This window comes from Paroedura picta, chromosome 4, assembly GCF_049243985.1.
Source record: "Paroedura picta isolate Pp20150507F chromosome 4, Ppicta_v3.0, whole genome shotgun sequence".
Lineage (NCBI taxonomy): Eukaryota > Metazoa > Chordata > Lepidosauria > Squamata > Gekkonidae > Paroedura > Paroedura picta.
Genome location: NC_135372.1, coordinates 88,920,292 through 88,934,775, shown reverse-complemented (window position 1 = coordinate 88,934,775; position 14,484 = coordinate 88,920,292). Strand labels below are relative to the sequence as shown.

At 44.9% G+C, this 14,484-nt stretch overlaps 1 protein-coding gene across 7 annotated transcripts in view; it reads left to right on the top strand.

The window, feature by feature from the left end:
* The window catches only part of RNF220 (ring finger protein 220), a 350,539-nt gene that overhangs the window by 77,198 nt on the left and 258,857 nt on the right, over positions 1-14,484 (top strand). Inside the window, exon 1 of one of the 7 annotated variants that reach the window (XM_077334017.1) lies at positions 12,971-13,093. The exons of the other annotated variants lie outside the window; for them this stretch is intronic. The gene's annotated coding sequence lies outside the window, so the exon portion shown is untranslated. Of the gene's footprint in view, positions 1-12,970; positions 13,094-14,484 lie in introns of those variants that run through there. 7 annotated transcript variants of the gene reach the window in all.

The window sequence follows — 14,484 nt, the reverse complement described above, 5'->3', positions numbered from 1 at the left end:
CCTTAGGTAAAAATGGTCAAAGGCAGTTGGGTTTGGGATTTGCACACATAGATGGAAAGAAGAGCGGGAAGTGAAGCACGGCTTGCCTTTTGCCTGCTGGAGACTGTCCGAAGCATCAGTGGGAAGCGAGGAACTTCCCCTAGTGAGGGGCTCATAAAGCTGCAGGTGTGGGATGTTGTTATTTAGTCTGCCGCCATGGAATGCGACGGTTTCTTTTAGGCTTGAAGAGCAGTCTACAATAATTAGTCCATTACGACTCTCTCACCCCAAGTAGAGTGGAGGGGGCAGCCCACCCTCAGACTCCTCTGAGTTTCACATCCTGAATTTTATGGACCCAAATTGTTGGGAGCATGGTGTTGTGTGTGGGAGGGAGCTGTGGGTCAGATGCAGTCATCCTTCTCAATCACTCTGGGTTACTATGACAACCAAATGCTATTTGGACACTTTGCATTTTGACCAATTTGCGCGGGTTTCTAAGGGAGCAGGCGCAAAGCGAGTTGAAGTTTCTCTATTGCGCTTGTCTCCAACGCTTACCCGTTTTATTACACGCTTATCGCCTCTTTCACTCCCGCTTTTGAAATTGATTTCCTTTCCTTTCTTTTCCTATTCAGAGCCTAAACGCTGAATGTTCGATATTTCATTTGAGGCTTGCTAATCGCATTACCACTCTTGACGTTTTACAGATATCATATTATGGGCCCAAATTTGGCAAATTATTAGCGCTGTAATGTATAGCTTGTCAAAGGTATTTAAGACACTAAGAGCCCTGGGCTTATCAGGGAGAGCAGAGAGCTCTTGTTGAGCCTTTGAAATGCAGAGTGGTTGTTATAAAACACACTGGGCGACTCTCTCTTTCACCATGTTAACAAAAAATACAAGAAAAAGAAAAGGAAACAGAAGGGAGCAAAAGATGTCACCCATCTATCAAGGTCTTCCAGGACTGATAATATAAGCAAAATTCTTCTCTGTGGGTTGCGCTGGAAATACAAGAAGCTTTTAAAAGATTTCACAAGCTGTCTGGGAACGAGAAAAAAAATCTTTATGGAAAGGATGTAGCAATCATTTTACTACCGTCTATCTCCTGCGGGAAGAGGCTGTAACCAGCAGCTTCCCTACTGGTCAGTGGTTTGCATCATTAGTTCTGAAGTGTTGCCTTTCTGGCTGCTCTTTTGCTATGACTTGCAGCGATCCTTGTCTGGAATTTCAGGACACTTCCATTGGTAAGTTCCCCACAGCTAGTGGATCTTGAGAGAGAGTTTCTGATGCTGGAACCTTGCTTCCAGGTTGAGGTGACTGTATGTTCATGACACCCAGGGACCATCTAAAAAGCTCTCCTGTGCACTTATTGAGGGGTGGTGGTGGCCGTTGGTTTAAAAGCATCTCTTTCAAAGGAATGCCCTATCTCACTTTAAAGGACTTACGTAATCATTCCTATTTACCAAGGATTTGTAGTTCTGATTTAGATTGCCATTGGGGTCACTCAAAGCAAAATGGCTTTGGTCCTAAGCCAAAGTGAACTGAGCAAAGTTGGCCACTGGCCAGTCCCAAGGGCAAAGGTCTAACAGCATTAAGGCTAATGTTGCTGAGTAAAAGATGCTCTGTCTCTTTTCCCAAGAGAGGAGGACGAAGCCAAGAGGGACTTGGGGAAGTTATTTTTTAGGAATCAATTGCACCCCTAATCAATTTAGGGAAATGTTTCCAATAACCATATGCAGGGGCTGGGACATTGTTGTGTTTACCTCAGCTGTTTCTTTTAGCTGAAGAGCTGAGCAGGAGGTAGATGAGCTGGGGTCACCCTTTGCACTTGCCATTGTGATGCTAAGAAGCAGTAGAGTTCGTAAACATTTTCCTCCTCCCCTCCCTTTGCAGCGCTGCTGGGGAGGGGGCAATTCACTCCCTGCTGGCAGCAGAATGGATATCATGGCCCTTATTATGGAGTTAGACAGGCAGAGCCCAACCACAGAGAGCTGTCAGTCCCACTTCTCAGTGACAAAAACAAGCCATAAATAAGCAAATGCTTCACAGCAAGGGAGCCTCTGTGTGTAATTTTGTGTGTGTGTGTGTGTGTGTGTGAGGGTGTATTTGGAGGGGAATGAAGCTGGCAGGAATGTATAATGGTGACAGAATTTTCCCTCTATGTATTTTGTTTGTGTTAAAAAGTAGCATAACCCTAAAAGAAAAAGCACTGCTTGGTGTTTTGCTGTTAGTATGAATGTATGAGAATATTTGACTGTAAGGAAGAAGGACTTACATGGATTAATATATTGTGGGCCCAAGAGTACATTTTGGTGGGACAACAAATTTATTCACTCAGCAAATTCCAAGTGGCTGATGATCCCCAGGCCCAGAGAGGTGCGCTTGGCTTTGACCAGAGCCAGGGCCATTTTGGCCCTGGCTCCAGCCTGGTGGAATGAACTGCTGACAGGGACTCAGGCTGTTACGGAACCCCCAGAGTTCTGAAGGGCCTGCAAGATGGTGCTCTTCCACCAGGCATTGGGTTGAGGCCAAGGACCACCCTTACCATGTGAATGGGTCCCCCTGCCTGATCCCTACTTCCATCATCTGTCACATCTAGTTGATACTAGTATGGCATCTATCTGGTTCCCTGGTATGATAGGCAAAGATAGATGAAGATACTTGAGGGAGCAAGCTTTAATTTGTTTTAATTTTCAAATTTTAGATTTATGTTTTAATACTTAGCAAAATATTTATTGTACGCATTTTTACAATCAGTGTTGTAAGCCATCCTGAAACCATTTGGATAGAGGTGGCCTATAAGTCTATAAATAAATCTGTGTCCATTGGGACTGTGTGCGACTGTGTCACTGAGTACATTTAATACATGCATATGGGGCGGATTACAAGGTATGCTATTTACCAAAGAACTTGTATTTAGACATATTTATTTCATTTATTTATTTATTATTAAATTTATAGACCATCACTATAGGGCCTGCTGTCTTGTGGCACTTAACAACATGTAATAAATACAATAGGAATTAAAATAATTAAAACAGTTAAAAAATCAGCCAAACAATAGGTGACATCTCCATTGCTGTTCTTCTCATTAGGAAGCAGATGGGAAGAGCTCTCTGGATTGCAGCGGAGGAGGCTCTTGTATATCATGGACTATAACAGAAGTAGTCTATCTTTGTGGTTTGTGTAGAAGTGCAGTGGTCCGCAACCTTTTTCAGGTTGTGGACTGGTGGGGGGGAAGGGCGATCCGGGTGCTGCGCATGCGTGGCAGCCCATGTGCAAACATGCATGTGTGGCAGGTCCGTGCATGCGTGTTTGCGCGCACGCAGCTGCAAAAGTGCCTGTGTGACAATTTCTGCTGCGCATGCGCATTTGCGCTCCTGGTGGAGCCTCAAATGCGCATGTGTGACACTTTTGCACATGCACGCACATGCAAAATTGCCACACATGCTCAAAATTGCTGCGCATGTACATTTGCAGCCCCACCAGGCCACGCTTCCCTCTCACTGCAGGGGGGCGGGGAGAGGGAGCTGTGGCCCGGTGCCGTGACCACTGTAGAAGTGCCTATATGCATGACTAGGATGGTGTCACTAGTATTTATGTATTATTTATTTATTATATTTATATACTGCCCTCTCCGGAGGCTCAGGGCAGTTTACATGGAACAAGAAAAACTATACAGGTAACATAATTTCTAGAACAATAAGGTGAATAACAACAACAATAACATAACAACAACAACAACATTAAGGAATGGTGGAACTATAAGGAGTCTCAACTCTTACTGAGACCCAGTATGTTGTATAGATTTGTCATAGTAGGAGAGGGGGGCTAGGGGGGCCAGTTGGAAGCGATGGGTTAGGTCAACCTCCATCAAATGCCTGGTGGAGGAGCTCCCTTTTGCAGGCCCTGCGGAACTGTTCAGGTTCCTTCAGGGCCCTGATCTCATCTGGGAGCTTGTTCCACCAGGTGGGGGCCAGAATGGAGAAAGCTCCGGCCCTGGTTGAGATCAAGCGGGCTTCTTGAGGCTAGGGATCACCAGGAGGTTGAAGGTGGTAGAGCGCAAGGCTCTTTGAGGAGTGTAGGTGGAGAGGCGATCCCTCAGGTATACTAGGCCCAGACCGCATAAGGCCTTAAAGGTGATAACCAAAACCTTAAGCCTGATCCAGAATTAAACTGAGAGCCAGCGCAGCTGCCGGAGGATGGGCTGGATGTGGGACCTCCAAGTGAAGACCCTGGCAGCCGCGTTCTGAACCAGTTGCAGTTTCTGGATCAAGGGTGAAGGCAGGACAGCATAGAGCGAGTTAGTCCAGTCTAGAGGTGACAGTCACGTGGATCTCTGTGGCTAGGTGTTCCGGGGCCAAGCAGGGCGCTAGTAGTTTGGCTTGGCAAGGTGGTAAAATGCCAGCCGCGCTTCCATCGTGATCGGAGCCTCCATTGAGAGAGAGGCATCAAGCATCACTCACCGGTTCCTAGTGGAGTTCCTAGTGGACCACTGTTAGCTGCACTCCATCCAGATTGGGTAGGTGCACTTCCTCGCTTGGACCTTTCCTGCCCAGCCACAGGACCTCCGTCTTTGAAGGGTTGAGCTTCAGAGGACTCTGCTTGAGCCATCCCGTCACCACTTCTAGGCAGTTGGCTCATATTTCTCGGGGAGACTCAGGGTGGCCATCCATCAGGAGGAAGAACTGGGTGTCATCAGCATATTGGTGGCAACCCAACCCAAACCTCCGTACCAGTTGGGCAAGAGGGCGCATAAAAATGTTAAATAGAGTTGGAGAGAGAATTGCCCCCTGGGGGACTCGGCAAACCAGTTGGTGACGGCTTGAAGGAGCCAATGCTACCCTCTGTCCGCGATTCTGGAGAAAAGAGATCAGCCACTGAAGGGCAGTGATCCTGCCATTGGCGAGGTGGTGAGCATTGGATGGTATTTGGCTGGAATAAACGTTTAATAGTTCATGCTACTTGTTCCAGCTGTGTGACATCAGCAGAGGGCATCCATTGAATCCCACAGATAACTTTTTATAAGCAGGGGTCCTGATTGAGAGTATATCTGGCTTACAGAACTTGATTAGTAGAGTTCCATGGGTTCCCCTCCTCTGACACTGGCATGTTAATGGGACTAGACAATACAATTGTAACCCACCACGAGCCAGCCAGGGAATGGTGGGGAATAAATTGAAAATAACAACAACAACAATAATAATGAAGACATATCAGCTGGCAAAAATACTGACTAAACCAGCTGTATGTTGGTGACCATGGATTGCCTTGTGAGAATTTGTAATTAAGCAAGTATTAACACGTTTTCATTTGATTATTTGGATATGGTATAATAGCTTTGTGTGATCATGTGCTGGTCTCTCTCCCTAGGTATCCTGCATCTGAAGTGGTTACTGCATGATACTTGTGCATGCTGTGACTCTGTGTGTATGGATGATGTTATTACCTCACTCAAACTGAATCCCCTCGAATAAAGCTTCTTGTTCCAGAATATGCTCTAAGTGGAGTATGGGAAGGCATGAAACAGATCTGTCACCGGTTATGCCACAAGCATGTGAGAATCTAAAATGTGCAGGATGGGAATATAGTAGCACTATCACTTCTCTACGTGTTACCCTCTGGGTTTAATAGCATTCCCCTCCTTTGGCTCAAGTTCTGTTATAATCTGCTAGGCTGTACTGCAAGTGTTACTTGATTGTACGTCTATGAGTATACCCATGTGCATGCCCAAACACAGTACCACTAAGTGTATAGCTGAGGTGCAGAGTGAATAATCTAGTTTTGATCATTCTACCCCACTTTGATTATTCCATCCCAGAAACCTAGAGTCTCCTTGTAGTATGCTGGATCAAAGAACTGGTGGATTCATAACTCAGACCATTTCTGCATCAGGAGACATATTTTGTATTAGCCTCACTTTGGATTTCCTTTGGATGCTGCAAGTCAACTCTAGCTTTTCCACATTTAGGCTTTTCTCTCCTCATTTCTCCGGCTGAAATTTGCAATAGAGGCAACTTCCCATCATACTTTGTTCCCTTCCCATTTTCAAAAATTTGTTTTTTGCAAAATGGTGCCTACTTGCACTTATGTTTTCATTGTGCCCCTTAATCCCACCATTCTGCGTCCTTGATTGCCTCCCCGCCTTCCCTACAAAGTGTCCGGACTGAAATTATTTTTTAAAAAACAGGGCTATAATGTTACAATGCTGCTTTAAATGTAGAAAGAGTGCTGTAATGCGATCACCCTTTTTTTTTAAGGCAGATTTTTGGTAGGGGGAGGAAGGGAGAGGGAGGGGGATGGTAACAAGGAAAGGGGCATGCCCAAACGAGTCAGAATGCTGCAGGTGCAGCAAAAAAACTGAATGCACACATTTTTGCCCCGAATTAGACCCCATTAGAACCCACTTGAAAAGATGAAGTGCGGTTTCCTGGGGATCCCTTTGCTACAGGGCAAGTGAGGGTCCAATTTGGGTCTGTGCGTGAAGAAGCGGTTTTCAGTGCAGAAAAGGACAAAAAAGTTGGCCTTTTAAAAATGCAAATCCGAATGATATTGCTAGTGCGGAAACTAGTGCAAATATAGAAGGCATTCCCATGTATGGGTGGCCTTGTCTTCACTATGCAGGATATACAGTCCTGCAAATGTGGCAGTGTGTTCTGGAATGGTGGTTGCCCTTTCCATTATCCTGGGAGAAGCATAGGGGAGAAATAAATTGTATCCACTTTTGATCACTTTTGATCTCAAACCTCTTGTTATTATGTTGTATAATGTTAGATTCCAGGTTCCCTGGACCAGGGTTCCTCAGATCTGAATTGCTTTCCCTGCAGCTACACAGCCGCTATGAGGAATGGCCTTATAAAGTCTTCAAGGGCCTGATTTGGCTCAGGACTGTGGGTCCTGCCTTTCCCTTGCCACATTTTCCTGAGCTGAAACAGCCCCAGATGGAATAATTTACCCTATTTTGGAGTTGCATGCAGTACTCGTTGAAGTACCCATTAAAAATCTGCTGTTGCATGAGCTATTGTAGCACACTTTCTCCATATTTAGAAGAATAAGATCACATTCTCCAAGTAAAGGAGATAGTGGAAGGGCTGTGGCTCTGTGGCAGAGCATTTACTTTTCATGTCAAAGGTCCTGGGGTCACTCTCTGGCATCTTGAGTTAAAAGGATCAAGCAGCAGATGATGTGGAAAGTCTGCACCTGGGATCTTGGAAAGTTGTTGCCATCTTAGTAGACAAAACCGACTTTGATGGGCCAATGGCCGGATTTAGTATGAGGCAGCTTAATGTGTGTTCCTGTGACTCAGGAGATACTGGTTGAACTCACTCCTAAAAGAGCTCTCTTCCTTCTTAGTGTTCCACATTTACTTGATTTTCCAAGCAGGGACTGAATGGGGCCTCTGATTAGCAGGGATGTGTAATCCTGGACCACAATAAAATCAGAGTCCAGTAGCACCTTTAAGACCAACAAAGATTTATTCAAGGCGTGAGCTTTCGAGTGCAAGCACTCTTCGTCAGACTAAGAACTGACCATCATAACAGTAAGAATATATAAGCAAAAGGTACATTAGTAAACTGTGTCATAGCATCCAAACACAGCCACATGATAACTCCCTGCCAAACCAACCAATCAAACCCCTCGAACCCATTTGTAGTTCACAAAGACATATCAGAAATAAAACTGTCAAAGCTGTCCATGGCTCACACCCTACTATTTACTGCCGGCCTGGACCAGTGATAACACCTACTAGATAACATAGCTGGAAGTAGGAGTACGTACTTGATCATTGGATGAAGGCATGGTCTTTTATCCTTATTGTTCCTTGGCAACAATGCCATATCCTTATGGTTTGCATTTTGGAAAAGTTGAAATAATAGATATAGACCCCCCCCCCACACACACACACACACAAAGTTCTGGCCAAAGTTTAATACCGTCCCTAGTTCCTTCTGCCTCCAAGGCTTTCATTGTTAGAGTTGAGGCTCTTCAAATCCTTAACCTTTCTGATTCCAAGAATGTGAAGTTGCACAGATCCTGGACAGCGCAGCATACTCTGAAGCTGATGCTTGATACTTCCTAGAGTGGAACTGTAGGAAAGGATTTTCTTTTCCAGATTACTGGAGCTGGTTGGCAAGAAATGCAATCTTTTCAGCTAAAAAGTAACTATTTGCAAAAGCTGTAGTATCAGAAAGTAAGGTTTAGGCCAGAGATTTCAAGTTTCAGAATCTGTGCTGTTCTTCCTAGTTCGATGCCTTTATTTCTCCTTTAAAAGTAATCCCTCCCCCCCCCCCCACACACACACATCATGCCAGGGAGTTCTGTCCATGTAAAGGTTTTATATAGCACCCGCCAGCACTGAATCCAAGTGGATTAATTATTTCATGTCTGTAAAAAACTTGTTAAGTGCTGTAGTGATGATTATGCTATGGAGTGCCTGACAACATAACCTCCCCCCCTCCCCCCAAATTCTTTTTTAAACTGGTGTTCAACTTTTAGGATAATAAGAAATTCTTTTTCCTCCAGCCCAAACTGGTCCAAATTAGAGTACCTTAAACCTTATTGTGCAGCATGGGTTGAAGTTTTGCTTCCCATTTCTCTCTCTCTTTTTTGTTTTGTTTGGGTTCCGCTCCCCTCCCCGCAGCTGCTCAGGATGCAATATTTCCCCCTCACGCACTCTCTCCCTTATGAAACGGCGCGTCGGTAAGTGCTACTTAAGAAAACACATGTTCTCCCCCTCAAAAGCAGCCCCCTCCTCACACCAACACCTTTCTTTATTCGACCCAAACCTCACCGAAGGGAATTTGCAACAACTGCGGTGATAAATCCGCCCGCAGATAATTGGCAAGAAAACAACACTTGTGCAGTATATAACGTTTTATGGTTGTTTCATGTACTTTATTATAATACTAATGAGCAGTTATATATCAGGAGCTAACTGCACGCCGGATTAGCTTGTTAGCATGATATGAAATGGCAGAGCAAATAGTCTGGGCCTCCTTGTCCGCCTGCTCGCTTTCCCCCTCCACCCTGCTTGCATTCCCATTTGCACTGAGTAATTAGTATGCAAATTAGAGCCCAGGACCACACAAGTTCTAGTATATTACAAGGGCTTTATTATACTCTTGTGAGTGGATGATGGAAATGGCCCATGGCAATGTTTATCTCACTACCTCTCACTATGTCTCTGTCTCCCTCTCTCTCTTTCTGCCGTACATACGTTGGCCAAGAATAAACACACATTGATCTGGGTCTGTCACGTTATGGCTCCCTGAAGAACGTACCAGTTTGGCTTTGCCGCAGCAATAGGGATCTTCTGTCTGGAAATGCCATATCAATGATGTTCATGATAATAATGTTGATGATGGCAACTGTGATGATGGTGGTGGTTGCATGTTGGTGAGTCTCGCTTTTTTGAGCCATTTCCTCTTCCAGCAGAAATGGTACTAATGGGAGGATCAAAGGAGAACGTTCTGGATTCTTTTGGACATTGAATAGTCCCTTCTCTGCTTGACCACTCCAGTGCTCCATTGACCTTTTTTTCTCCTGACTAAAAATGTTGCGAGTTACTGTTAATATGGAGTCAGAAACTTGTCTGTGTAAAAGCAGGGTTTTGTTCCCTACATCTCCATTGTGTCATCTAAGGTAAGAGACTAAAAGAGCCATGATTGTCTTGCTGTTGGCACCATGCCTCTCTCGGTACCATTCTGCCACTGCTTCTTCATTCTTTCAAGACTTCCAAACACATGACAAAGACTGCTTTGTAAAGTGTATCAAAACAATCTTCCCCTCTGTATCACTGAGCCTGAAGCAGCCTTGGGTGAATCTGGTTTCTCCAAGGAACCCTTCTTAAGGCATCTGGTTTCAGTAGCAGGCAGCTCTTCTCCTACACAAAGACATGGGTTTTAGGCTGTGAGATCTACTGAATGGACAATGAAAATAAGAGAGAATGAGCAACGGGATTTAGCTCCTGGGTGTAAACTGTACGGAGCTTTTATTCCAATCCCAGGTCGATTTGGTCCCTGCCCTCTACACAGAATGCGATTTCCGTTTGGATTTTGGGCGATTAAAATTTTCCTTCTGCAGCAAGAAGGATTGATCCGGAGTGACCCTACCTTTATTGTGCGATATCTTAGAGTGCTTTTAACCCTCAATATTTTTCAAATCTGGACCTAGTCTGCACACAATAGATAATGCACTTTCAATGCACTTTCGAAGTAGATTTTCCTGTTCCGCACAGGAAAATCCAGCTGCCAAAGCACATTGAAAGTGCATTATCCTGTGTGTGCAGACTAGGCCCTGGATTGGGAAAGCAAGCTCCTTGGTAGTGAGCCTCTGATAGGCTACACCTGCTCATATGGCAAGCTTGCCTTAAAGAAGAAGCCCCTAATTTCTCTCAACTTCTGTCGGTCCTGGATTTTTTCTCCCTTCTCTGCCTTTTTTGATTCTCTCCCCCCCCCCCACTCCAAGAAAATAGAGGTTCCCTGCTTGGCTCCTCTCCCCCTCACTTCAAGAAAAGAAAGAGGCTTGGCTCCCCCCCCCCCCTTCTGCACTACCCTAACCACTAGCAGAACACTTTCCTGTTTCAATGGAGGGGGGGGGGGGAGAGGAAGACCCGAGTTCAAAGCGATCTGGATTCAACAGGATTCACAATGGAATAAACAAAGTAAGTGCAGACTTTGCCCTGAATAGGAATCAGTGGCTTGGATCCACTGGTGTATTTCTGAGGATGAAAGGATTTTCACGGGCAGAGAGTGACTTTCTCTCTTTCACTGCAGCCTAAAATACTCTTTGATATGCAGCTCCTGGGGGACTGGGGTCCCCTGACAAAAGCATGGAAGGACATTTTGGGCTGCAGTGGGAGGTGTGAAGCGAAGAACTCCTGGTCTGCAGCAGAAATACTTCTGTCTGCAGAATGCTGCAGTGGATCCAAGCCAATGACTGACCAGTTTTCTTAAGAGATACTAATATACCTATATCACCCATTTCTAACAGAGGAAATCTGAGAGTGATGGTACCATTTTGGTGGTTTTAGTTATGGGGTGGAAGGCTGGTATCCAAGAACTTTAGAGAAAACATTTTGCCGTAAACTTTGCTGTTGTCCATGCCATCTGTTCTTGAATTTGTATTTAGCATAAGCACACTTTTTGGTTAACTAGCATGGAATGTGCTGTGCTTTCAGGAGTTTCGCCAACACTTCACTGTAAACCCAAACCCCATGGTGGCAGCAGAAGCATTTCCAAAAGGTTGATTGCAGTGGCCCAGCAAAGTAGAATCTAAGGTGGTTTTGGAGCACTTGGTCTTCCACTTCAGGATGCATATGTTCAGTCCCAGTTGACTGGGGGGAAATTGGCACAAATTGAAAAGCAGGTCTCCAGTGGGTTTTTTAATCAGCTGCAAGGTGCTGAAAAAGGGTATTTGTGTATGCACATTACTCTTGGAGTGGTATAGCTGCATGTGTGGTTTCTGACTGAAATACTTTGCTTTTCCTGTGTGGGCCTCCCACACCAGAGTCCCATATGACAAAAAAAGTCCACTTGGAAGATGCAGAGCAACCATGGTTTTCTCTGCCTTTTAGCTGAGCATTTCCATGGCTGGGCTTTGATGGTCTTAGAATATAGTGAAGCAGGAGTCAAAAGCTCCCTGGGAAAAAAAAGAAAAAACCTTGACTGCATTAATACTTAGCATAAAGTACATGCAGGGGGAGGGAAGAATCTGTGTAGCCGGCAGTTTTTGCAAAGCGCTGAAGTACGCCACACATCACCCTCTGACAGGCCCTGATGTTAGCTCCCAGAATGGATCACAGGAGACTCATTAGAAAAAACAAATATTATCGCACGCTGCAGTGATTTATGGGGAAAAATGAAAAATTTTGTGTTGTTGCGTCCTCGCTTTCCTCTGCCTTCATGCAGGGAAGTTATTTATGACACCAGGCTCTTAGCTAGAAACAGCGAAGCTGTTGCTGCCACAAACTGCCTGGGTTTGACTTTTATTAGCAACTTAAAATTTCCTTGCCCCTACTCCTTGCCCCTGTTATTATTATCCCTGCCTCCTTTGAGCACAGTGTAAAATCTGCTAGTTTTGTAACATCGCACCAATACACAATGTTGTATAGCACATTCCAGTGGAGGAGAGTGGGAAAGACTGCTAAGAATACTGGGGCTCCTCTCATTTGGGTAGTATCCTTTTGATTCCAAAATTCAATTGTACTTTTATTGTCAGAGGAGCATCTCTGATGAACCTCTAGTTCTGGCCAGCTGTTTTCAGCATCTGTCCCTAGGATTAGCCTGTTGCATCAGGAACTGGGCTTGAAATCACCCTCATATATAAAGTTCCCTGTTTTTCTTTTGCCCCATGTCAGCCTCCAAGTGGAACCAAATCTGCTGGAATTATAGCTCATCTACAGGTGACAAAGATCAGTTCCCCTGGAGAAAATGACTGCTTGGAGGGTGGGCTCCATAGTATTATATACCACTGAGGTCCCACCCCACCCCAAATCCCACCACTCCTGATTTTACCCCCAAAATCTCCATGTATTTCCCAACCCAGAGCTGGCAACCATAGCACCATGTGAGTTATTGTCACAATGTTTTGTGGCGAGCATATGTTTGTTTGTTTATTGCCCTCATATAGCGGCAAAACTGTACAGTAAGTACTTACTGATTAAGCTGGAGGAATGGGCAGATGAAAATCATATTTTATACCCACATCAAGCTGGATTCAGAAAGGGCTTATTGCCCTCACCTCGCTGCAAACTTGTGGCAACCCCATAATTGTTCAGGACAAGAGACCTTGCCATTGCTTGCCTTTATGTAGCAATCCTGATATTCCTTAGTGGTCTCCTATCCAAATACTGACAAGGGTGAACCTACTAAGCGTCCATGATCTAATGAGAATGGGTTAGCCAGGTCAGAGCTGGGTATTTAGGCCACAGCCCGAGGGAGCTTCGCGCGACTGCCGGGGGTTCCCTGCCTGGCGGCCTGGTGCGGCGAGAGGCGCTTTGCGCCTCTCACCGCGTCAGGCTGCCGCCGCCGAAAGAACGCCGCCGACCAAGCCGCCGACCAGCCCGCCGCCGCCGACCAAGCCAGCCACCGCCAACGAGGAAACACACCCACCCACAGTAAGTGCCTAGCGCCCGCTGTATTTAGCTGCAGCGGGCTTGATTACTAGTACCTAATAAATATCCTAATCTCTGCTCTAACCTAACTGAAACAGATTTGGGTTTCAACACCCAACTGTGTCACCATCGTATGTTGTATGAACAAGAAGCTTTTTGAAATGGTTTTGCAATTCAGGGTGTGATTTCCTGAGTGGCTACGATGTAGCTAGATCTGCCAATTTACTAAGGTAGGGAATATATCATAATTAAACACAGAATATGAATAACTGATCCATGCACTGATTCTCATTCCAGAATCCATGCTTCTAAATACTCTTCATGTACTTGTCCTTGAAGTATGGCCCATCTATCCTTACCAACAACATTAGTTAATGCCATTCTTTCGTTCTCACACCTGTTTGCCCTTCCTTTCTTGTTTAAGCACACACTTTAAGCCTACACACTTCTGGTTTCTCAGAATGTAAGGAGACTTACATGTGCTTTTTTTTTTTGTTAACCCCCAGGTCATTTTCTGAGCTTTTATTACCATAAGGTAAGAGTAGGAAACTATGGCTGATTTTTGAGGTCCATTCTGTATTATAAATAGGAAGAAACGTTTCATGATCAAACTGTTGTCCTACCCACCAAGCTCTGATAAAAACAGTTAAGCAGTCAGTTAAATGTTCCTCACTGCACTCAACATGCACCCTTATTTTCTTTTACCCTGTTGGCAAATCTCTCTGCCTATACAGTTGCTACAGAGGTTTAGAACCCATCACACTGGACAGTACTAACTTTTTGTGCTCTTCAAGACCACCTCTGCGTTTGTGGTAAGTCTTCTCTGAGATGCTTCTTATATAAAATGAGAACTATAAGAAGGTCCAATCAGGGATGAGCTTTGAGCTGACAGCCACTAGTTCCTATTTAGAACTTTTCATGGACCAGGAGTGCACCATGTACATTCATATCAAGTCCCTCTCATACAGTCAAGCAGTAGGTAGCTAGATGTTATAAGCACACATAGTCTGCATTGTTTTTAACTTGTTTACTCTTTGAGGGGTATGAACTCCAGGCAGTTCCGTATCCTAATATTTGTTGTTGTTGTTAGGTGCGAAGTCGTGTCCGACCCATCGCGACCCCATGGACAATGATCCTCCAGGCCTTCCTGTCCTCTACCATTCCCCAGAGTCCATTTAAGTTTGCACCTACTGCTTCAATCCTAATATGTGTTGAACAAATACTTTAGGGCATTTTATGGGTTTAAGAAAGGTAGAATCATTATTCCTTGTTTGGCCTCCTTCAGAAAAAAATGGAATGTCTGTAAGTCTTAGATTTTTGTGGAGCATTTCATTCTCCCAGATGCAGGGAGATGAGTGATACAATAGTTCTGTCTATGTGGAAGCAGGGGACTT